The sequence below is a fragment of the Hibiscus syriacus genome, unplaced genomic scaffold, assembly GCF_006381635.1.
Source record: "Hibiscus syriacus cultivar Baekdansim isolate YM2019G1 unplaced genomic scaffold, ASM638163v2 tig00110893_pilon, whole genome shotgun sequence".
In the NCBI taxonomy this organism is placed as follows: Eukaryota; Viridiplantae; Streptophyta; class Magnoliopsida; order Malvales; family Malvaceae; genus Hibiscus; species Hibiscus syriacus.
The window spans coordinates 4,943,470-4,969,324 of NW_024062901.1; the positions used below are offsets into that span (position 1 = coordinate 4,943,470).

At 32.5% G+C, this 25,855-nt stretch overlaps 1 pseudogene; it reads right to left on the bottom strand.

Annotated features, from left to right (window-relative positions):
* Positions 1 to 11,454: 11,454 nt before the first annotated feature.
* LOC120145004 lies at positions 11,455 to 16,484 on the bottom strand (annotated as a pseudogene).
* Positions 16,485 to 25,855: the final 9,371 nt, after the last annotated feature.

The following is a 25,855-nucleotide window of genomic DNA, read 5'->3' on the forward strand; positions in this document are numbered from 1 at the left end:
TTAACAATCGATTTTTTAATTTTATTAATAAGACCACTTAATTTTTTAATTGTTATTAATTAAGCCACTAGTTGTTAACATATAACAGACAAGGTTAAACTTATTTAAATTTATTAAAATTAATACCAAATTAATATAATGGATAAGTAACAATGATCAAATGTGTAATTATACCAACTTTTTAAATGCCACATCACCTTGTCTATTAAATGTTAATGAATAGTGATTTTATTGACAACAATTAAATAGTTAGATGATTTGATTAACAAAATTAAAAGATCGATGATTAAAGTAAAAGGGGAAATAGTTAAATGGTCACTGGTATAGTTTACTCATCTTATACAGTACAAAATCAATGTTTATATGACAATTAATGATTTTTAACGATTTTATTAACAAGGGGCGTGATTAGCATGTATTAATAGTTTGAGGATGGAATTAAAATTTTTAAAATTTTAAAGATCAATTTAGAATGTGAGTCATAATTTTAAATAAAACTAAAATATCCAAAAAAATTACAAACCAATTTAAAATGAGGGTCATAATTTAAAAAAAAAGAATATTAAAAAGTTTAGGGATATATTCATAATAAAAATCATAATATAGAGAATGCAACCCAATTAACCCTTAAAAATGTCATGTCTTATTTTCCTTAATGGTATATATATTTCAAAATTATATAAGGCCAACAAATTATCTAAACCCAAGCCCAATTTTAATTTATTTTATGCCCATTACCCAAAAATCTAATAAATATGTATACTTCACCGGTACTTATTGAGGTTCTCAAATTTTTAAAAACATTTTTTTCCACATAAAACTTTGAACTTAGAAAATTAATTAATGTCAAAATAATTATTGATCGTTACATTATTAATATGATGATTAATCGGGTTAATATAACATATCATAAGTGAATGATAAAGTAGTAGATAGACTTGATTGATTTTTTTATAAAATTTAATGATTTCATTGAACTTTTTAGAAATTTTGAAGGTTCATTTAGTTTTTTTTTATAAAAAAGTTATTAAAAACTTTAAAAGGGATAAATAAAAGTACCAAAAATTATAAATTATTGAAATCAGAATTTAAAAATATTTATAAAATATTAAAAAAATTAAACATCTTTCATAAAAGAATCTTCAACTTTCTCTCACAAATATATTTTTAATCTTTAAATATATTATAAATATTAAATTAATAAAAATATAAACATTAAATATAAAACTCACCATCATAAATTTATGTTAATTATTTCAACAACTCTTTATAATAATATTTAACACTCTAAATCTTAATTTATAACGAACACGAGTCAAACAAAATTTTAATGGATTTAACGAGAAATGAGTCGAGTCGATCAATAAAATATTTTAAAGAGCACAAATTAAGCATTGTCAAACTCGCGATCAACTCGCTTGATAATCACCCAAATCTCTATTATAATTGACCTGGAATCTCAATGTTTCAAAGACTCTTAATCTTATATTATTAAGTCAATGTTTCATTAGCAATATAAAATCTAATTATTAAATAGAATCCATCAAAAATCATTTTTATTTAATATGGAATAAAAATAAAATGCTTATGATTGACCGAGAAAATTTAAATTTTTATTATAATAATTTAGTTAACTTTCTTTATGTTGATTTTAGATTTTTGTTTTAATAAAAAAAATAGCTTTAGTTTATGTTTTTTTAGATATTATGTGGTAAAGTTTAAAAAATATTTTAATTAAATGAAAAATTAATTATTATTATATACCATGTTAAGTTATTTTATTGTTTTAAATATATATATTTTCTATAATATCGAAATAAATTAATCATAAAATAAATAAAAACTAAATATTCTCTATGATTCATATTTTACAAACAACGATGACTCAAAATTTATTTTATTTATTTATTATTTTATAATTAATTTTGTTTTGATATTATAGAAAAATATTTATATTTAAAACAATAAAATAACTTAACATGATATATAATAATAATTAATCTTTCATTTAATTAAAAATTAATTATTTCAAAAATATTTATAAATATTTTTTAAACTTTACCATGCAATATCTAAAAGACATAAACTAAAGTTGTTTTTATGAAAATAAAATTCAAAAATTTAAATCTAAAATCAGCATGAGAAAAACTGAATTATTATAAATAGTTCAAATATTTAAAAAAAATTAAATTTAATAATTGATAAAATTAATTTAGAGAAAAAGAGGTATATTAAATAAAATTAATTTGCTGAAACTGAAAAAAATATTATTAAAAAGAGTAAAGAAAAATACCAACGTTGACTATTTGAATTTATAAAATGAAAAGTAAAAGAAAATGAAGTTAAGGTGAAACTTCCGTTACTTTACCTTTCAGTATTATTACGCGTGTTCCGATTTGATTGGTGGGGCAAAAGAATTCTATTCGTCAATGGATTGTTAATTCCATTTTATTTAAATTATGAATAGGGTAAAGTATAGTAATGGTTACTGAATTGTTCTACATATTTCATTTAGGTCCCATAACTTTTAAAGCTTTCAATACAGTCCTCCAACACTAAAATAATATTTGATTTTGAGTTATTAAAAAATAGATCTTATACATGTATTTTATCGATCAAAATTAACAAATTTGACCATGAAAATTTCAAATTTAATTATGTTTATATATATATATATATATATATATAATATTTTAAGTATTTATATGTGTCGTAAATCTATTTTTATTAATGCAAATGTGTTTTTGACATAAATTGTCTGCTTTTTCTTTTTGATAAAATTTATATGTTTTAAATATTTTTGGTTAATTTCTTTTATCTTGATAATGAACGATGCAAGCGTTAGGATTTCTACATAAAATCCTGCCACATTAGTCCTAATGTGAATCTTCACCCCTTTCCTATGTGTAAGTAAGGAGTGTATAATTATTTAAAAATTACTTTGAAATTGATAAATTTTATTAGTTGAGACCATAAATGACGTGGTGAGACGGGTCCATAAATAATTGCTCATACCATACCGAGTGAATTTATCTCCCAATAAATACTTTGAATAATGGTTTAAACAAAGTCAACCTCATTTATGGACAGCCTAGTCTTTGTGGAATTCCAATGCTATTGTTTTGCACTACCATACCGAGTGAATTTATCTCCCAATAAATACTTTGAATAATGGTAAATATTCTATATTCTATGCCAATAGACTCGTGACATCCATGTACTGAGTTGTCAAGGGTGCCCCAAGAGTGCCCGAATGAACCTCATTTATGGAGAGACTAGTCTTTGTGGAATTCCAATGCCATTGTTTTGCCCTAACATGGCTCCATGGCGTGAGAAAAGAAGAAATAAATGGAAGTGAACGTGTGTTGAAATTTGAATCGTGAGGTGTTTTTGTAGTATTTATAGGCTGCATTTCCAAAATATTAGCAGAGAAGCAATGGTAATCATGAAACCTCTATTTTCTCTAATTTTTTGCTGCTTTCTCTTGGCATCGCTCATCTTCTTCCCACATGGAGTAGTCTCTCAGAGAAAGCTGGTTCCACGTACGTAATCAAAGTTATATATGTAACAGCTAAATTTACTTTTTTTATTATTATTATTTTAAATCTTCACCCACTTAAATAATATTACATTTAAATGTACTGTTTCAGTTCGCACCTGGCCTGCCGTCGATCTCCCTCACACCGCCGGTAAGGTGACTTCAATCTCATCTTCAAAATAATTAACATATATAAGTTTAACACTAAAATTTAAAAGATGAATAAAAATTTAATAGAAACTAATACATCTTCAAATTAAATAAGATATTTAATATTGTTACGATTTATAAATAAAAAATTAAATTACGTGACAACCATTAACAGATGTTTTCTTCAGTAGCACATGTACCCCCAAGTGTCTCAAGACCAGGACCTGGCTGGTTTATGAGGTCTCCGCCCCAGGTGAACAGGTGACTTCAACACCATCAAAGAGGGACTTAATTCCTGAAAAGAGCCATAAAGCTTGCAATAACAGTGCCCAATTTAGCAATCGGGTTTGTGCTCCTCAACATTAAACCAAGCCAAGAACAACGCTCAATAGAAGAAACTCTATCCTTCTTAGAATAAAATTGGATCAACAAGATTAGTATTTGTGCTGTTTTCTTTTTTGTTATTACTAGTGTCGAGGCGTACTTTTTTAAAGTGTCGATAAAGGATTGGGTTATCACCCCTATAACGCCCTCAATCAATACCTAGTCAATTAATTAGTTATTTTTGCAATGAAACTTTTGAATTTGAATGGAACTTAATTTAAGATCTCATTTTAAGACGCACAATAAAAATAAATAAATTAATTATATCATCATTCCTTCAGAAAGAATAAGAATATTCGATTATTTGATGACATCGAGACCGAACATTTTATACGTTCTAACGATCCTTTCTTGCGAACTCATCATGTCATCCTCATGCTTGGACATTGACGATGCTCTCGAGCCCATCAGACTCTCCTCTTGTTTCCCACCATGACTCTCTTTGCCTTTGCGTACGAAAACTCTTTTTCTCTTGTGTCCCATCTCTCACTCTTTGTCACGAACAAGTTCAATCACCATTGACTAGCTCGATCACAAATCCTTGTCAACTTAACTACCAAGTAAATTGACTGAACAATAAGTAAATTTAACTTACCCGGTTTACCACCTTCAACCAAATACGGACAAAACGATCGTTGCTTGCCCATAACGACTCGCTCTGATACCACTTGTCACGCCCTTTGTTACATTTTTTTGTAAATCATTGCAGTTATTTAAAGTTTCTTTTAGGATTTAGATTGAATGCTAGCTGTTTGGTTTATTTTGATCGTTATCTATTGTTTATTTCGCGCATCTGCAACCTGCCCACCTAGAAACGAAAAAACACTAAGGTTGCAAATAATCTTCCTTACAAATTGCTCTCCCATCTCATGTAGATATTGGATAAAATTACATGAGAACCAAACTCTTAACAAAATGGTATTTCACCTAGCATAAACGACCACTTCCCTTCAAATTATATTCCTAAAAAAACGAAAGCCATCAATAATCAAATCAGAATTATGTAACATCACATGTACCTACTGCGAACATCAATGCAAATCTCTCAAGACCCAATCAATACAACTGTCGAAACGACATTTTTTTCAAAACTAAATTTAATTATTTTATATTGTGATTAAAAATCTCGTCTAAATATTTTGGTATTTTTCTTCTAAAATAAGATAAAACACGATTTAAGGAGTCGCCACCTATCTTTAATTAAGGTGTGATTGGACACCCGAAACATTTTTTCATTTTAATAAAAAAATTAATTAAAACGAAATTTACGGTCTGCATACCAAAAAATAAGTTCGGGAGTCGGTTACGTGTGGGGAAGGATTAACACCCTCACAACGCCCTAAATTGGTACCTTGTCTATTAATTATTTGTCTTTGCAATAAAATTCATAAGTTCGAATTTAATTTAATTTAAGATCCCTTCGAATAAAACAACAATTTATGAATTTTATATGGTGAGTAAATAGTGGGCGAGTGGATGTGGGGAGGGCGGATACGGAGCGGGTATGGTCTTAAACCCATTACCTACCTACTACCCACGGCGAGTATGACTTTCTACATCCAAACATATTCACTACCCACTAAACTTATATTCATCCCCACCCTAATTAGAATGGATACAATATCAAATCCACAAAATTATACCCGTCTGTCATCCATATCTATACTCTTTCATCTCTCTTTTTCTACCTCCCATTTAATTTTTAAATTATTGTCAACTTTCAAAGTAAACTCATTCAAATCTATTCGAGCTTTCTTTTGGCATCGCTCGTCTTCCTCCTACGTGGAATCGTCTCTCAAATACCATTGGATGATGATAATGATGACCAGTATCAAATCCATAAATATTTTTTATCAGATATAATGATTATGATGAATATAAATGTATTCGGTTAATTTATGTTCACAAACAAATTTGTTTATAGACTTGTTTATAAGCTCATTAACTTGATTTTTTTTACATTTTAAATTTTATTGAAGATAGAGATTAAATTGAACACATGATAAATTTTAAAATTCAAATTATAAAGCTTAAGAAACTTAAGGACTAAATATTGGCACATACATAAAAGGGTATACAGATAAGGTTAGTTTTTGAGGGGATTCAAACGCAAACCTCTTGGCATTGGTTCAACCACACCCTTGCCACTTCACCTAGGTCTTGAGCGAGTTATGAACCATCCCAAAAATCTTGTTAAACTCTTTTTTTTAATTTGTTACACAATTCGAAGACGAAAATAAATTCATTATTTAATTTTCATATTTTACGCTTAGAAAATATATCTCAAAGTTCTCAATTTATCCCAATTTTTCTAATAGAATCTTCGTTAAGCTTTTCCGAATATATAAACGAGTATGTTCACGAAAGCTAAATGAACTAAACACACATTTAAAAATAAACAAATGAATACGATATTAAAAGTTTAAATAAACACAAACTGAACATACTTTAAAAATGAACTAACATAACTTTATTCGTTCAACATTATTAATCTAAGATTTAAAAAAATATTTAAGGCTTAGTTCGAATAGATCGAAGAAAAAATTGAAAATGATTTTTTATTAATTTGGAATAATTACAAGGTATTATATGTTCTAAAAAAACTCTCAATCGTTTGACAGCGAATGTTTAAATACCTCCGCGTGGAATTGTCTAAAAAATTTTGGAAATAGTTAAGATTTAATATAATCTATACTCTCGTTTCTCTTTTTCCACCCCATTTAATTTTTAAATTATTGTCAACTTTCAAAGTAAACCAATTCAAGTCTCGTCGTGGTTCCTACCGCGTGGAATTGTCCCTCAAATACCATTGGACGATGATAATGGTGATCAGTGTCTAATCTAAAATATTTTTATCGGATATAATGATAATGATAGAATATAAATGTGCTCGGTTCGTTTATGTTCACGAACAAATTTATTTACAGATTTATTTGTAAGCTCATTAACTTGGTTCTCCTTTTTTCTTTTCTTTTTTTACATTTTAAATATTGTTGAAAGTAGAGATTAAACTGAACACATGATAAACTTTGAAATTCAAATTATGAAGTTTAAAAAACTTAAGGGACTAGGGTAAACAGATAAGGTTGGTTTATGAGGGGATTCAAACGAAAACCCCTTGGCATTGGTTCACTTTAGATTTGTTTTCTGAGTTGGATAACACATTAAGAGAAAAAATAATACGATGATCATATTGGTTTTTTTCAAAAGTATAGGGACCTCTTAACCTTTTTTCCATTTTTTGTTCACCGATACTTTCCATAACGTAAGAGAAAAGACGGAGGCAACTTCCATCTCATTGCCCTACCAAAATGGACTAAATTTATCTACCAGCAAATACTTTGAATATTGGTTGAAAGCAAGTCAACCTGCCTAATGTTTGTGGAAACTCAATGCTATATTTGTTTTACACTTGGTAGAGGCATGACTCCATGGTGAGGTGTGCTTTTGTGGTATTTATAAGCAGCCTGCGTGTCATTGGAAACAACACAGTAAATATTACTAGAGAAGCAGATTATGAAGCGTTCATTTTCTGTCATCCTTTGCTGCTTCCTCTTGGCATCGTTCATCTTCTTCCCATATGGAGTAGTCTCTCAAAGACTAATCGGTCGGGGAATGTGATCAATGTTTATGCTTTAATTATTCATTTTTCATCCTGAAATCTTTTAAAACCTAATGATATTGCTTGTTTCAGACCCCATATTCGAGTCCATATGGGAAAGTAGACCGGAAAAAGTCGCCGGTAGCACCTTCCCAGGTTGCCAAGAAAACCTCTCCGGTGAATTCAACTAGAGAAAACAGAGTACCAACACCTGAAAACCCAACTGAAGCTTGTGCTTATTGTTCTCCCTGATATTAAAGTGCTCCTTATAAGAACCTCCATCGGTTTCACAATAAAATTTGGATGTCTTTTCAATGTATTATTAGTATTACTGATGCTATTAGTATCAATGAATCAAAATTATGTCAACATAAATAAAAAATTAACAAAATAAGTGTCTAAATACACATTTTAGTGAGATGCATAACATGGATTTTAATTTTCTGACTTTTTTGTATGAAATTTAATATGATTTATTATTCATAAATTACTAATATTATTTTTTACTCAATATTATTTGTAATTTACATGTAATTATATATTTATCTAATATGAAAACAAATAGATATATTGATTTTTTAAGTGAATGTTTGACACGTGATATACGTTTATCTTTTTCTTTTGGGTCAATTATGCATATAGTACCCTATGTTTAGGGTTTAACCGAATTTGATCACCAATTTAAAAATTAAGGGGAATGGTCTCTAACGTTATCGATCTGTTGGATTTTAGTCCCTCAACCATTAATTTTCGTTAACCCTTTTTGTTTAAGTCCCTATCAAGGATGAAAGACTAAAATTGAACGGGAGTTAACGAATGAGGGACTAAAATCGAACGGAACGATAATGTTAGGGACTATAATCGAACTAATTGATAACGTCAGGGACCATTACCTCTTAATTTTTAAATTTTGATTAAAATCGGTCAGATCGAAAACATAAGGGACTATCTGTATACTTTATCCTATTCTTTTTTCTCCTTCGATTTTTTAAGAAAACAAAAAAAGGAAAATTTTAAAATTTATTCATTTAGGAAAATCAAAGACTCTTTAAGTTCTAAACAATTTAACTTTGAGAATTCATCAATTTTAACCTATGCATTTCAATCTTTTTGGACGATTGATTTTTCTAACCTCTTTCGACGGTCGTCACCGTTTGACTTACCGATTGTGGTAAAATGAATATCAATTCGCTTATATTTTTTTTCTCTTTCTTTTTTTTCAAATTAATGAAAAGTCATCCAAAACTTCAACCTTATAACGGTATGGTCTTTGTCATTTGATGAAACTAGTTTCAAAATATGTTATTTGTCTTCTCAAAATAATGATTCTCACTGATTAAATTTTTAGATGAACACTTTAAATCCTTTTTATTCGATGAAACATTTAAATTTAAATGATGATTTATATGTTAAATTAATAAAACGATAGACGATAATAAAACAAATTCATTGCGTAGAATAACTGTAAAACATCAATCATGGGATATTTCTATAAAGAAGATTTCAGAAAATCAATTGATGTTATAAAATATTTTTAATGAGATTCTTGATGAGACACACAAATAGGTTTAAGTATGTTATTTAAATCTTTCTAATAAAATCATATTTTCGAGTAAAAAGATATAAAATTGTTTAATTTAAGGAGAACAACACTTTCTTTTACCATTGAAATCAAAGAAAAAGCTTATAAACAGCATGAATGTCATACGAAATAAACACATTAATAAGTCGAAAATTGTGGTGTTTTTTGCTAGAGAAGCAAATTATGGTGATAATGAAGCCTTCGTGTTCTCTCGTCCTTTGCTGCCTCCTTTTAGCATCGCTCGTCGTCTTCCCATATAGAGTAGCCTCTCGTGGACTATATTATTGGGTAATGTGGTCCTTTTAGCTGCGGGTGTACCCGGAAGTAAGTCACCGATAGCCCCTTCTCAGGTTGCCAGGAAAACCCCTCGGCCCTCTGAAAAGAGAAGTGAAGCATGCAACAACTTTGCCAAGCTTAGAAACGATTATTGTTCTCCTTAACATTACAATCGTCTGAGAAAAGTGCTGGATTTCACCGGTTTTGGAATAAAATTTGGATGCACAATAGTTTATATTGTGTTTTCTATGTATTATCACTGTGAAGGGAGTGTTTAGAGAGGCATAATTGGTTCACCAACGTGTATGCTATAGGCCTATAAGTGTATGGATATGTTTGCTTATTATTATTATTAGCCTTAACAGATCAGCTTGCAAAGCCCGAATCCAGGTGAGCCTCTGGTGATAATAAATATAGAATATAATACAATATATAAACTCGTTACGGGTAAATTATTAATTTATACATAAATTACACCATTTCTCTCTAAACTATACTATCTCTTCTATTTTACTCACTGGACTTTCAAATTGCTCGTTTTGATCACTCTGAATTGTTTTATTATTATTTATGTATGACATGATATTTTTTAGGGTTAACTATTTCAAATACCACCAACCTTTAAACGCTTACTCATTTATACCACTGACGTTTCAATTTTGCACATAATGAGATGCCTTTATAAAAGAATGGTTCAAAGAAATTGAACCTCAATTATGGAGCCGGTATTTGTTGAAATTAGATGCTATTATTTTCCCTTTGTTTTACACTTGATAAAACTAGGGATGGCAACGGGCCGGGTTCGGGCCGGGTATTGGTCCCCCGTCCCCGTCCCCGTTTAAAAAACCGGTACCCGTCCCCGTTTAAAAAACCGCGGGGATTTAAACGGGGATCCCCGTTGGGTAATCAGGGAAAACCGCGGGGAAACGAGTATCCCCGTTTAGCATAAACGGTTATTTAAACGGGTATTGGGCCGGGAATCAGGCCGGGTATATATATATTTAAATTAAATATATAAATATATATTTTTATTTAAATTAAATTTATTAATATTATATATATAAATAATTATTTTAAATATTTATCGGGTCGGGTATCGGGGCGGTAATCGGGTAATCGGGGCGGGGATTACCAAACCCGTCCCCGTCCCCGTTTAAAATAAATGGGTTTTCCCCGTTCCCCGTCCCCGTTTACCATCCCCGAACCCGACCCGTTTAATTCGATTTTCGGTTTTCCCCGTCGGGTTCGGATTTTTTTGCCATCCCTAGATAAAATCCCTATAGGCATGCTTCCCGTGTGTGTGTGAGAAACACAAAATATCTGCCCCTACTCTCTTGCCACAGCATTTATAAGTAGCATGTCACATATCATACATATTGGATTATTTACTGATCAATTATGTAAATATAATTAAAATATTCTTAAAATAAATAGAATACATGTCATACATATTGGATTGTTATTTGATATACATATTATGTAAAAGTTATTATATATGTTATCTATTTCAATTTTAAACCCTTAAATCTAACTACTTAATTATAAAACCTTAAACTTTTGAGCGTTTCATTTTTCATCCCCGAGCTATGATCTTCATCCTAAATTGGTCCCCGAACTTTTTGAATATTTCATTTTTATCCCAAATTATTCGTGTATACTAATACAACTCTTGTTAATAAAATCATTAGATAAGTTACATTAATACATGTTTAGGTTAAACTGTGGTTGAAATGGATTACATATTTGGATGAAATTGAAAGATCTAAAAGTTTAGGAACCAATTTAGAATGAAATTCAAATGTTCAAAAGTTTAAGGACTAATTTAAAATTAGAGTCATAGTTCAGGGACATATGATGCAATTAACTCTAAAGAAAAGGGCATAAAAGCCAATTCCAAACGAAAGTGAGATTTACACCTTTGAATCTAATGTGAAGATCTATACGAACAGTTGGGGATATATTCCCTGTGGTAGTATACAAGTACTGAGATTCTAATAAAGTTAAATTTGTAGTGGTTAGAAATGAATGCCATAAGGGTCAAGAATCCTCAGAAACACAAGCAAACCAGCAGGATGGGAAAATCGCCGGCAAAGTCCGACCAGCATACAATTCTCGGTTTCGTTTTTGTCTGCTTTTAAGATGATCGAAGGAGGTGTCGTCGCTATGAGTCCGAGACAGGTTTGGTTTTGAAGAACTTGGCTACAGCCTGATAGAGATTTTCCTCCTCGAAGGGCTTCGAGACATATCCATCCATCCCGCATTTCAGGCACTCGTCGTAGGTGGCATGGATTACATCGGCTGTCATGGCTAAGATCGGCAAGTGCCACTCGTCCTTCCTGACAGACCCTTGGTCTGTATCCCCATTCATCTGTTCGTTTGCTCGAGTCTCCATCATTCGGATTCGGCGAGTTGCCTCGAACCTGAAATTATATATGATAAAATAAATAATCAGAAGCTACCATGAGGCAGCGGTTAGTCGAGCGATGTTAAAGATATGGCATACATACCCGTCCATTTCAGGCATCTGAATGTCCATGAAGCAAGCATCAAAACTGTGTGGAAGTTGAAGCAATTTTAGTGCAGCTTTTCCGCTTTCAGCGCATTCCACGGCAGCTCCAAACTTCTTCAATGCACCTGCGGCTACTCTGCGGTTTACCATATTATCATCGACTACTAATATTTTCTTTCCACATAGAAGACCCCCGAGGACGGAAGATCCGTTCAGCATGCCATTCCCTGGCTGCCTCTTCCCTGTCCCAAGAACCTGCTGAAGACATGCAGCTACCATACTCGCCCTCAAAGGTTTCATAATTGTCGTATCTGCAAACCCCGCTGCCTTTGCTTTCTCGAGCTCGGCATTTGTGATATTTGTTGCAAGAAGAATCAGCTTAGGCAACTTAAACATGTGCCCATTATGTTTCCAGTCAAACATTCGTAAGTTCATACTACCGTCCTCACCGGAAAGCCATGAATCCTTCTCGACAAGAACTATATCGGGTTGTATTTTACTTCTGCAATGTTCAATGAAACAATTCAACGAAGAGCATTATAAGATGGACCATCGAACAAATTCTAAATGGGAACTAAAACATACCCGCATGAAGAATCGTTTTTCCCACATGCAGAAGCTGCTATCTTGACATTATTTGCAACTTCAACCAGAATACCAAGCCTCTTCAAGTGGTATCGGGTTACGGCAGCTCTAACTGGTTTCCCGTCGACTACTATCGCTTTCAATCCTCTGAAACCAGAAGGAAGATCTTCAGCATTCGATTTTTTCGTATCACCAACACCAAGTGAAGCCTTTTCACACCTTCCGAAAACTGTGGTGAATGAGAATGTGCTTCCAACTTGTGGCCGGCTAATGAAGCTTATGTGACCACCCATTAACTCGACCAAACACTTCGTAATGCTCAAGCCTATACCGGTCCCACCGTAATTTCTAGAGGTGGAGCTATCTGCCTGCATAAAGGGCGTGAAAACCCTGTGCTGGGCAATTAAAGGGATCCCAATACCAGTATCCTCCACAGATACCATCAAAGTAACACTCTGAGAAGCTTCATCTGCAACTTCCATTTTCACCGAGGCATCATCTTGCAATGCTTTGGCAGTAACTAAATGCTGGAAGGAATCCCAACTGTTCCGTTCGTCAGCTGCTTCATAACCACTCAAGGTATTAAACCGGCGACCGCCTGATATCAGTGCACCTCCATTCAAACAGGTTTCAGCTTTAGCATCATCTATAGGCTTTGGATTTTCAGCTACATGGACTTCAACAAATATGTGTCCTCGTTCTGTAAACTGTCAAGCGCTCATTTTTAAGTTACAGTCGACAATTAATTAGAAGAAAACAACTCGATAATGCAATCTACATATACGAATGCCAAAAAGGTTGAAAGTTGAGCAGCACACTTACTTTAACAGAGTTCCCAACAAGATTCGTAATTATCTGTCTGAATCTCCCTGGATCCCCCATAACCATTTCTGGAACTTTATCAGAAACAAAGACTGCCAGCTTCAGTTCCCAAACAATTCCATCGCATTTGAGTTGTTTATTGACGTCAACAACGCACCGAGACAGGGAAAGAATAGGGGCAAGAACAAGGCCCCAAATTAGTTAAGGCATAATAAACCATAAGCCTATAGGAACTATCTAACATTTGAAAGATGCACTGGCGTTTTTGTTAATTTTATCTAGACTAACCTCGAGACCTTTGTTTCTCGACTTCTCGGAAAATAAAGAGAGCACATCATCTAGGATAGAACGAAGGTCAAAGGGGACAGTTTCCAGCTCCAGCTTTCCTGCTTCAATTTTCGCACGGTCAAGCACCTCATTTATCAATGTTATCAGTGCCTTTCCACAGACTTGAGCAGTCTGAGCATAGTCCCTTTGGGTTGAACTTAAATCCGTATCTAAAAGCAAAGCAAGCATCCCTGCAACCATTCAAAGAGTCATCAGAACCTTGCCGAGTAAAATTCATTGATGTCCTTGAATGCATATTTCACAAAGAAAATCTTAAGGAGCAATCTCGAACATACCAAGGATGCCATTCATGGGAGTCCTAATTTCATGAGAAACTGTTGCCAAAAACTGCAACAAGAACGCATCATAATTAGATTTTAGCTTAGAAGACGATGGTCAACAATATGTCGATAGATATTTCTTGAAATACAAACCTGTGATTTTGCCACATCAGCTGCTTCTGCTCGAACCATCAATTCTTGCATTTCGTGGAAATCGTCTTCAACTTTAACAATGTGTATTGCCGCACCATATAAGATGTAGCCAACCAATAAGCAGATCACGAAGAATAAGAAGGCCGTTGTCAGCGCGGTCCACGATGTGGTTGCCTTTTGATGATATCTGTTAAATATTGCGTAATAGTAAGTGCTTGCAAACACAACTGCAGTCATTTCATCGACCTTGTGAATAAGTAGCCATTGATACGCTTACCTACATATCATCTGATGCTTCCTAAATGGATCTCCAAAATCAAGCTGGCTTTCATGCAACAAAGCCAAGTCACCATCTTGGTTTTGGTGACCATACATGATCAAGTGATCGGAAGAGTTAGTAATATCGTAGACATTCACTAGAATCGCCTGATTCCCAGCAAGTTGCCCAAGTAGATACTCCACAAGAGACTCCACATCAAATGCTCCGCCAAGGTATCTGTGTTTATTTGTGCATAAGAAAATTGAAGATGCAAAAGCAAAGAAGTGCAGTAACTGAAGCAACGGCCTCTTTTATGAATGTCAAAATCAAATTTATGGAGAAAATATAAAAGTAAACAAGTGATGTATATATGATAAAGGTGCTTATGATGGCACCAATGGAAGTGCTTGCAACTGTATGTCATGGAGCACCACTTTGCTGGCAATGATCGTGATGGAGCAGCGTATGTTTTTCGCAGTGGTACCAAAACGCTGTTGTCAGCATAACCATGATAGAGTGTTAAAGCAAAGACTACCCTATAAACATGTTTAAACGGTAAATAGGACCCGTTTTGGTCCATTCTGGCGTCAATGGTCGGGATGACAACTTCTCCATCACCAGAAATCACATTAAGAAAAGCCTAAACCCTTTTTCATTTGATATATGTTTTCTAGACAACTGTAGTTGTTTATTGCTATATACTGCATACTCTGATCATCATCACTTTCGGACAGTATTGTATCAAACACATTCTCTAACTCTCAATAGAAAAAGCTTAAAGACGAGACCAATCATAAATAAGGTTTCAAACAAAAACTTGTATTTCTAATTAGAAAGACAAGCTGGAGGGTTTACCCTGCAGTTGCTTCAATGCGCTCTTCCACAGTTGGCTTCGAAGGAAGCTTGGACTTGTACACAGGGAATGTCAGCACAACACCAAGATGATGAGAACCCAGTAGCCTGAAGGGACTAGTTAGGACAGCTTTCCCGGTAGCCCTAGCCCTTAAGATGTTTTCTCGATCCTCCTGCGCATCGCAACATGGATATTACACGACCCCAATCCAACACTCTAAAAACTATAAGCAGATTGTAGGTAGTAAATGGCATACCTCCCCCGACATCATGTCGAGTGATTCGATGTAAGAAACGGTTTCTTGAGAGAAAATCACAGGAGCATATTCATCTCGAATAGGTGAAGGTTCCCTCTTCATTGTCTTTATTGTCCAGTCATGCTGCCTCTCAAATTTCTCCCTCTCTGAATGTTTTACTCTTTCCGCATAGGCCACACCACTAAGCAATGGCCTCTCGAAAGCGGTTCGGGCAGTGTACTCAGCAAAAGTATCCTGCATTTCTTGCAAAGGAAACAAACACCCCCAATGTGCACAATCAGAAACTCAGACAAAAGATCAAACTTGAAATTAAATGGAAAAAATTTAAAACCTGAGGAACAAGAAGCAGAAACCTGATCAATAGCAGATGGATCCTTGTCGTAATGAAAAGTGGAGACAAGAATGGCCAGGGCATGAACATGGTTAACACTAACGCTGAATTGATCCTGCAACATCCTTGCCCTTTGTTCACACATGCTACTCAACACCTCCTTCCTCCTCACTTTGTTGTCCGCATCCATTTTCTTGTAGATCCATGTGCTGAGAAAAGCCATCACCATTACCCAAAGCAACAGAAATTTGGGCAGCCAAGCCCGTTAGCTTGAATAATTGTACCCTCTTTGGTCCCCATTTGTTCATTCACTTTTACAGTCACCGAGTGGTGGTAGCTCTGTTTGAACTTAAGACCCATCAGCAAAGAAACAACCAAATCAAATCTCAACTTGTTTCTCCATGTATTGTATTCTTCATCTTCTTTCTGAACTATAAAAAAGAGCCCCCCCCAAGAAAACCATGAAACACTGTAGCTAAAGTAACTTCCTTTGAAGTAAAAGCAATTTCAACAATACCCCTTTTTTCTGCAATAGAACACGATAATGAGCTAAAACGCCAGGTTTATGTACAACGTAGCATTGTTTTGCGTGATGAAACATAATTACAAGCTACACAATTGAATGGACCAAAGCAATATTATTTTCACATCACAGCAAGAGAAGAGAGACTCAGAACTCAAGAAAGAGAACAACTTTTCGATTCTCAGGGACAAAGCATGGCTCTCAAAAGATGTAAAACAGCTCAAATTCCAAAGATATCTTACTACTCCCTCTCAGAAAAAAAAGGGGGTTCTTTCCACCCTCTTTTTTCTCTTAGAACATTTTAAAAAATGGAATTTTCACAGAGAAAAAAACACTAGTGTTCTCTCCCAAACGTGAAAGTCTTGTTTTTTAAGACAGGAAACACAGAAGAACATTCACTGTTTTCACTTGTATATTAAAATCAAATTCTGCAGATTGACCAACAACACTTACTCAGAGCTCTCACAGCAAAAGCACAAGAAGGCAAAAACCAGAAAAACAAAGAAGAAAAAACAAGTGAAAGACCTTTGGAGAGAGAAATGGGTTATTTAGAGGGAACAATTTCTACCTATACACTAAGTATTGCTTGATGTTGTACGTTTGAATTACGTTGAATCATTATTATTTTCTTTTAAAAAAACCCTCTTTGATCTGTGCTCCAATTTTCCAATGTTTTCCACTTCCTTCTTTGCTTTTTAAAGTAAACTGAATCGATTTCTTTGGATTTTGACAGATACGCTTTTGTCTTCCTCTACACAAAACCCACATAAAATAACACTGTCAAACCCACACCTTTCTGTGTTTTTCTTTGTCCCTTTTTTTTTTAATTTCGTTAAATCATTCCATGTTGATGTAAAATATTAAAGATTTTCGTTAAATCATTCCATAAATTTCCATGTTGATGTAAAATATTAAAGATTTTTTTTTTCGTGGTCGGTTTTAAGATTTCGTCTTGATCAATTTGAATCGATCCATATCGCACACTTATTCATGATTTTAAGATTTTATCTTAATTAATTTAGACTGACCCGCAACGCACACATAATTTGATGGATGAATTTATTACAAAAATGTTCCACATACACATGTATGTATTAGAAAGATAACTCTTTTAATTTAATTTGTTTCATTAAAATTAAAAAATTAATTTATTATTAGAATTTTAAACCTTATTCCATCGCAATAACTAATTGGGTATATTAAAAAAATTGTTGACTAGAAGTCATTAAGTAATTTAGTTAAATATAGGGTTGTAGTAATCCTGGGCGATTAAAAAATATATACGTTTAATTTAAATTAATTTGAATTTGTCTTTAATCGCGTTGTGTTTATCGTCATTATGAACATAATATGGTTTTGTAATTACTGCAAGTATGTAGTTGTAGATTTTTAATAGCATATATATTGTGGACATAACGGTTGTATCGCAGTTTTGGATGATATCTTATCATTGTTTAACAATCATTTTTAATAGCATATAGTAACTTTAACCATAATTTAACCATAATTTAACCTAAACTTTATTTTTTCCAAACATATAATAATACAACTTAACCTAACGATTTTAACATGGAATGTGATAGTATACATATAATTTGATGAAATTGAAATGTTGAAAATGTGTGGGGACCAATTTAGAATGAAGGATATAGTTTGAGGATGAAACTAAAATGTTCAAAAAATTGAAGACTAATTTAGAATGATAGTCATAGTTTAAGGATGAAATTAAACATTTAAAAATCTAGAAACTTATTTAAAACGAGAATCATAGTTTAAGGATATATGACACAATTAACTCTTCAGATAACTACATTTATAAAATAAAAATACATTATCAAAATTAAGAAAATTATGAACATTATTTTTTATCCGACGATGCTATTTAAAAAACATATGGTTACTCTATAAACTATTAAAAAGTAGACAACAATCAGTTGACTCAGTAGGATGAGACACTAGATCCCTTAAGTAATGACAATAGTTCGAACACTGACGATTGTGAATGGAGTAATTAGGTTAGGACAATTGTCCTTGCCTCTGTAATACCCGATCCAAATAATTGATTAATAGATTGAATATGATGATTATAATATATATATATATATATATATATTAAATTATAATAATAATAATGTAATTATGTTAAGAAATAAAAAAAATCCAAAACATAAATAAGTCTACTAAAAAAATAGGCGAGAGGGGTCCAAATAACACGTATCTTAGAGATAAGGACATAGCTGAGAGCCAAGGATCTCATTCCTTTCTTTATTCACACCAAACAGAGAATTTCTCTGGATTTTTTGTATTCAATTTAAAATTTAATTATTATTTGAATTTAATTTAAATAAAATTATTTACTAAGCATTTGGTTTGCTAAACATTTGAATTTAATAAGTTAAAATTATTTTTATAATTAATTTATTATTATTTGAAACATTATTTTAGTTTTTGTTAGTTGTACCTAAAACCCATTTTCAAGATAATTAAAAACACACAAATATATATGCCAAGCTGGCTTTGATTTCACATGATTTGATTTTTAATCATGATCACATACATAAAAAATTCTTATTATAATTAATATTGGGGTCAATACATCAAATACCACTAATTTTTGGGTTTTGAATTGATTTTACCACTAAACTTTAAAATACTTCAATTTTAACATTTAATTATAGTGTTAGCTTTTTTATTCACACCAAACAGAGAATTTCTCTGGATTTTTTGTATTATTCAATTTTAAAATTTAATTATTATTTGAATTTAATTTAAATAAAATTATTTACTAAGCATTTGGTTTGCTAAACATTTGAATTTAATAAGTTAAAATTATTTTTATAATTAATTTATATTATTTGAAACATTATTTTAGTTTTTGTTAGTTGTACCTAAAACCCATTTTCAAGATAATTAAAAACACACAAATATATGCCAAGCTGGCTTTGATTTCACATGATTTGATTTTTAATCATGATCACATACATAAAAAATTCTTAATTATAATTAATATTGGGGTCAATACATCAAATACCACTAATTTTTGGGTTTTGAATTGATTTTACCACTAAACTTTAAAATACTTCAATTTTAACATTTAATTATAGTGTTAGCTTCAATGTGAACATTGAGTTATTAAATCGTTAATTGTGTGATGAAGTGGTCGTCTTCTTCCCCGTGAACTTAGTATACTTATCGATTTTATCACTAACTTCTAAAAAGTTTCATTTTAACACTAAACTTTAGTTTATGTCTCATTTGGTCTTGCAACTACTTCGACCTTCGGTGATGGTCAATCACCGTTCATAATTAATGGTTGTTCGTGGATTAGGGTCTTTTCATTAGGGATGTCTCCGTTCTAGCAATAAGGGCCTTTGCATTGCCACTCAGAAGAATCCGAGACGTCTCGGCATATTTTGTGACATTTTATTAGGGATGAATTACCTCACATTCTTACTATTACTGTTCAAAGGATTCTTCAAAGAGTACTGAGTTGCACTCTCTCCGGCAATAAGAGTCAAATTGATAAGAGACATAAACAAAGGGGGCTAAGAAAGTTATTGTGCCATCTTTTTGGGTCAAAAACATTAACTGCCCACTCAGAGTGTATGGGTGAGGACCATGTGGGTGAAGCTAGTGATTAGGGAATCCCCCACAAAACCCATAACTTTCCCTTAAAAAAAGCGTACATATTTCGTTCAAATAAATGATGATAAAAGGTCCCTATCTCCTCACATGGGGCAGGTGGTTCCTCCAACAGCATCCCTGTGGGTCTCTGCCCTAATTGGTTGAGTTTGGATTTACACTGCCATTGGCCTACATACTATGCCCTCTGCTGTGGTCCCTCTTTCTCCCCCTTTGCCTTTCCTTTCATTGAGCCATGTGAAGTTCTTTCACGCCCTTCATTTTTTAAGATAAACTTTAATTTAATCTGTAATTTGATAATAAGTTAATTAATTTTAGAGTTTCAATGGCATTAATTGCATGAAATCAAATTTATATGACATTTTATATATTTGATCAAAATTTATATAATTTTGAGATTGATACCATTATTTTTTCACTCTTTGAGTTATTTTACCCTTTAGCTACATCTCTTATTCTCATATGTAATGGGATAAGGGGGAGGTAGGATAATAGGTTGCCCCCAACGTCAGGTTGAGAGCAGCTTCCGTAGGAGACCTCCAAATTATGAAATGTCATCCGTGGACTCTATTCCACGACCTCAAGATTAAGAGTCTTGTACTCTACCAACTGAGCTAGATGGTCATTTCAATGTTGTAGTTCAAAATATTTAGGTTTAATGCATATTTTAAACCCCCCCCCATTTTACTAAAATTATAAGTTATTTTTTTTCATTTTTTTCCAATCAATTTGACTTTTTAGTTTTTATTTTGTCTATTTTTAATAGTGTGAGGTATTATAATATATTATGTGTTTATATTTTTTTTAGTCTTTGACAATTCATATAACCTACAAACTAGGGGTTGGCACAAGACCCAAATTTAACGGGTTTTGATCTGATCGAGTCGGGTTTTTTTTAATTTGAGTTTGGGTCGAGTTGGATTTAGTGTTAAAAATCCCACTTGACCCAACCAGGGAAATAATATAAATTTATCATATATATTCAGGGATAATGCAATAATAACTCTATCTATTATTTTTTTCCGATTAGATCCCTATTTTTATTGAAAAAATAGAGATTTTTTATAAATACATTTATTTCGGATCATGTCGGATTCAAATTTTATCTCAAAAAGTCAGATCTTGCCGTATATCTAACATATTTTTTCGATTAGTATCTAAATTGTTGTGCAATCGAACCGACGGGAATTTATCAATCTTAAAAAAAGAAATATTTTTTTTATTGTGGTACATTTAGGTATTTTATTGTCCGAGCAGGACTTCCTTCATGTTTTTTCAAGTATGAATAATCTCGAAAATGTCAAAACAGTCCTGATCAAATCTTGGGGTGTGATCTTGCCGTATATCTAACATATCTAATTGCTTCATGTAATGGGTCAACTTTCCTACATGAAAGCCGAAAACGTATTTATGTTTGGAAAAAGAACATGTCTTGATTTTCATTTACCTATGAAAACCAATCATGGCTTTGTCACGTACACTATTCCATTTCCAATTCTTAATGAATGCTACAACTTTCACCCCCATCCACTCGCATTACATGTTATTGCTTTATGTATATATGATTAGGGTAAAATACACCATTCATCACTGAACTCTATTCTCTTTTTTATTTTATCTATTGTACTTTTAATTATTCTATTTTAGTCACTAAACTTTCGAATTGTTTATGTTTCGATCACTTTGAATTAATTTGTTATTATTTTCGTATGATATGGTATTTTTTTATTATTTAATATAAAAATAATTTAAAATAATAAATAAAAAAATAAGGTGGTCGTACGCCACTGCCAGCCGCCGTTGACGTCATAGATGATGATCGTTCGGTCTCAAATTTCATGGGTCGGTTCGCCTCGACTCCCTTGGTCCTAATCTGGTGGTTGTTTTACCGAAAAATATCCCAAAACCCGTGAATCCGACCGAAACATTTCAGCTTCTTCACTTTGATCTCCATTGAACTTCGGAGCTAGTTCCAACAAAATGAAGGTCTGATTCGGACTCAGGGTGTCGAGATGAAGCGACCCAAGAAATTTGAGACCAGATGACTACCATCTACGGCGGTCGACGGTGACTTTTGGCCACCTTCTATTTTTATTTTATATTTTAAATTATTTTATATTAAATAATAATAATTAAAAAATCCACATCATACGAAAGTAATAATAAAATAATTCGAGTGGTCAAAACATGAGCAAGATAAAAATTTAGCAAGGAATTGTGTAATTTATTCATATAAGTATATATATATATATGATTAACATCCACTCATATAATATAGATTTTTTTAAAAAATGTACGTATTTAGGATCTTAAAATAAGTGAAAATAGAAGAATGAAATTAATTTTTATCTTCTTTTTTACTATATATCTTCACATTTTTTACTATTGATCTCAGTAATCTATTTAAGCTCATCAACGTTATATATATATATAATATATATAATTTGAAAAATGTTAAAAAGAAGAAGAAACCCAATTTGAATATGGTTGGTGCCTCTCGTTATTATTGAGAAAGCCTGCAAATCTTGTCGAACTCAATAGAACAAAGATACGATGACATTTTCTTTATTTATTTGATTACTTTGATTATCATTATTATTATTAATCATTCGTCCAATGGATGCAACAATGTAAGGGACCTTCTCGTAAAGTACCTTTCTTTTTTACCCCATAATCATTTTTGTTATTTTTAGACACATGAAAGTGAACCAATAAATTATATAAACAAATGGAACCACTTGCATTCTTCTTTTGGAGAGTTTGGTTTTATCATTGCCAAAGATAGGATTCTTGGGTTGATGGCAGACATGCACAAAGTCGGATAAAGAATCGATCCGATTTTTTAACCTAACTAAAAAATCAGATTTTAAAAAAATCGGTTTGAATCTTAACCGGTTTGGAGGGTCTGATGGTGTAACCGGTGTAACCGGTGTAACCGATTTACATTTGAAAAAATCGATTTTTTAAAAAAAACCGGTGGTGGTAAAATGGTGATTTAAAAAAAAGGGTTAAAAATGATCACAAAACCCCCAACGGCTTTTTAAAACCCCATACCGAATTTTTTTCCAGATAAAATAGGTTTTTTATCCGCTTTTTATCAAACGGTTTTTAATCTGGTAAAAAAAACGATCGTCCAATTTTTCATAAACCGGTTATACTATCTAGTTTTTAAATATCCGATTCGGTTTAAAAAAACGGTTTTTCCAAATTCAGTTCGGATATTTTTTGTGCAAAATCGGATATTCGAATTTTTTGTGTACCTCTAGTTGATGGTATCAAATATGTGGGTCAAAGGTAGTGCTGATATAAGATGAAATAGCCCCAACATCGATTAAAATTACCATTTGGTACTTATTTTTTTAGAATATCTTGACCCTCAAATATTTTATTTTAGGACAAAAAACTCTATCTATAGATGAAAATCAGTAGTTAACACACAATTAACGTTTTAAAGCAAGAGCTTTTTTAATCTAAACTGAAACATTGAGGGCTAAAATGTCCTAGAAAAAAAATAAGGGACAATTGTCAAATGTTAGGGATTTTTGCCCTAAAATAAAATGTTAAAGCCAAAATAGTAAACATTGAAACTAAATTTTAACATTACGCCCTTATGTTTTTAAGCAAGGTTTTGAATTTAAAATTTAACAAAAAAAATTAATATTGAAATAAGAAGACTAACTTGATTCGACTCTGGATATAATCAAAACCAAATAAACTTTCAAATAACAAATATATATATATTAGTACCTAAATTATTAGTTTTGCCGTTTTAGTATCTAAATTTTTAATGCATACCTAAAGTTTAATTTTAATTTTTTATTTTTTTTGGTGAAATAAAGATAAAGAATAACACTTAGTTCTCTACTTCCAAATTGCAAGCAGCAGAATCCTTTTGTAGTAAAATAGTTACTTCCAGAGGTGGATTGTAGAAGATCCTATGAACATATCCTATTGTTGCATAGTTTTTATTTTATTTTAGTATCACGCCGTTAAAATCTTTAGTTTTATTTTAGTATAATTGTTCAAAATTTAACGTTAAGTTTTGAAAAAAACATTTAGGTACTGAAACAGACCAAAACCGATTTTAGGTACTAAACGCGTTAAGTTTTTAACAACGGGATACTGAAATGGAATAAAAAAAATTAAACGTTATGTATAATTTAAAAAAAAAGAATGAAAGTTAATGTATAAAAATATATCAAAATTAATAGTTTAGATATCCAAAACATAATCATGAACTTTGAGACTTAAAAGCAAAAGCATGTGGTTGGAGCTCAGGCATACAATTCCCAAATTGCTGAAGGTGACATAATATGGACCAAGTCATGTATACTTTGTACCATAGCACAATCATTTGTGATAGTTTTTCATTTTGCAATGAAATAGAGGAGGACTAGACAGAAAACATGCATGCTCCATTTGGACAACAATATCTTGCATCAATCTAAACCAAATTGAAATATAGAACCCAAGCAATGCAACTGGATCCATGGACCATGTAATGGGCTAGATTGGTCTGCAAATTCCATTTGGGAACAAGAATCTGACCAAAACCAATTTTTCTCCGCTGTGCTGATAATGGTAGGGTTGCTTTGGACCGAGTCGATCCCGAGTTGGGCAATGTTCGATTCGTACTCGTTAAAAAAGTTTGTTATTCGACTCGGCTCGCCGCTCGTTAAAATTTTACTTGACTCGTTGTGTTAAGTTCGTTACTCGTTAGGCTCGATGTCCGTTGCTCGTTAAGTTTACCGAAATTGTAGTGTTATCTTTTTTTTTTTGGATTTGTGAATTCTCAGACTTTGCCCCCTCACAAACCTCTGCTTTCCCATAATTGTACACCTCTTTTTTCTCCAGCCAATCTTATCCCCATTTGTTCTCTTTTCCATCTTGAACGATCACTGTACCACCTGTGGTAGAAAACAGAAGGAAAAGAAAAACACCCACAGATTCAGCTCATAGCTTACAGAGTATTATATCATGCCAAGTAAGAATCTTTTTTCACAATCATCTCATAGGTTTTGGATTTGATTTTCTTTCTGTTATGTTACTGAAAAAGCTTCAGTTTTTGCTGTGTATGGATGTATGGATGGATGGATGGATGGATGGATGGATAACTCGCCTAGTTTTAGTACTGTGAGTGAGTTAAAGCACTCAATTCAGTGACTCAATCAATATTCATTCAGTGTCATGCTCAAAAAGGGGTTGGATTATGTAAATTTGTGTTCCTATAGTTCTCATGATCTTATATTCAAGTTGTGTGCTGGTCTTGAAGGGCTAACTTATTAGTGGTGTAGCAATCTGTACCGGATATCGAACGAACCGGCACAAGACTCGCTGCTTTACCTGAGAATGACACTGCTAAACCTCGGGTTAAAAATTCGAAAACGACTCCGAATCGAGTAGCCAAGTGTCTCCGAACATATTAACTTCCCCGGATCACTCGACCGCTACCACAACCATTGTAAAGGTTCAACCAGATTCGAGGTCTGTTTCCCTCAACCTGACCCTGCACCAACTGATGCTGAGATGAAGAGTGTCACGGGCGAGACTATACACTTTGCCAGCGGCAACGGCGAGGGTTTTCCCTTGTAATTACTGCAGGCGCAAGTTCTAAGCACTGGGTGGACACCAAAATGCTCATAAGAGGGAAAGGACAATGGCAAAGCGCGCAATGCGGATGGGGATGTTATCCGAGAGGTATACAAGCTTACGAGCACGGTTCGATCAAGGGTGTTTCTGAATGCCAATATACGTGGAAGATGATGATGTAGACTTGTTTTGGC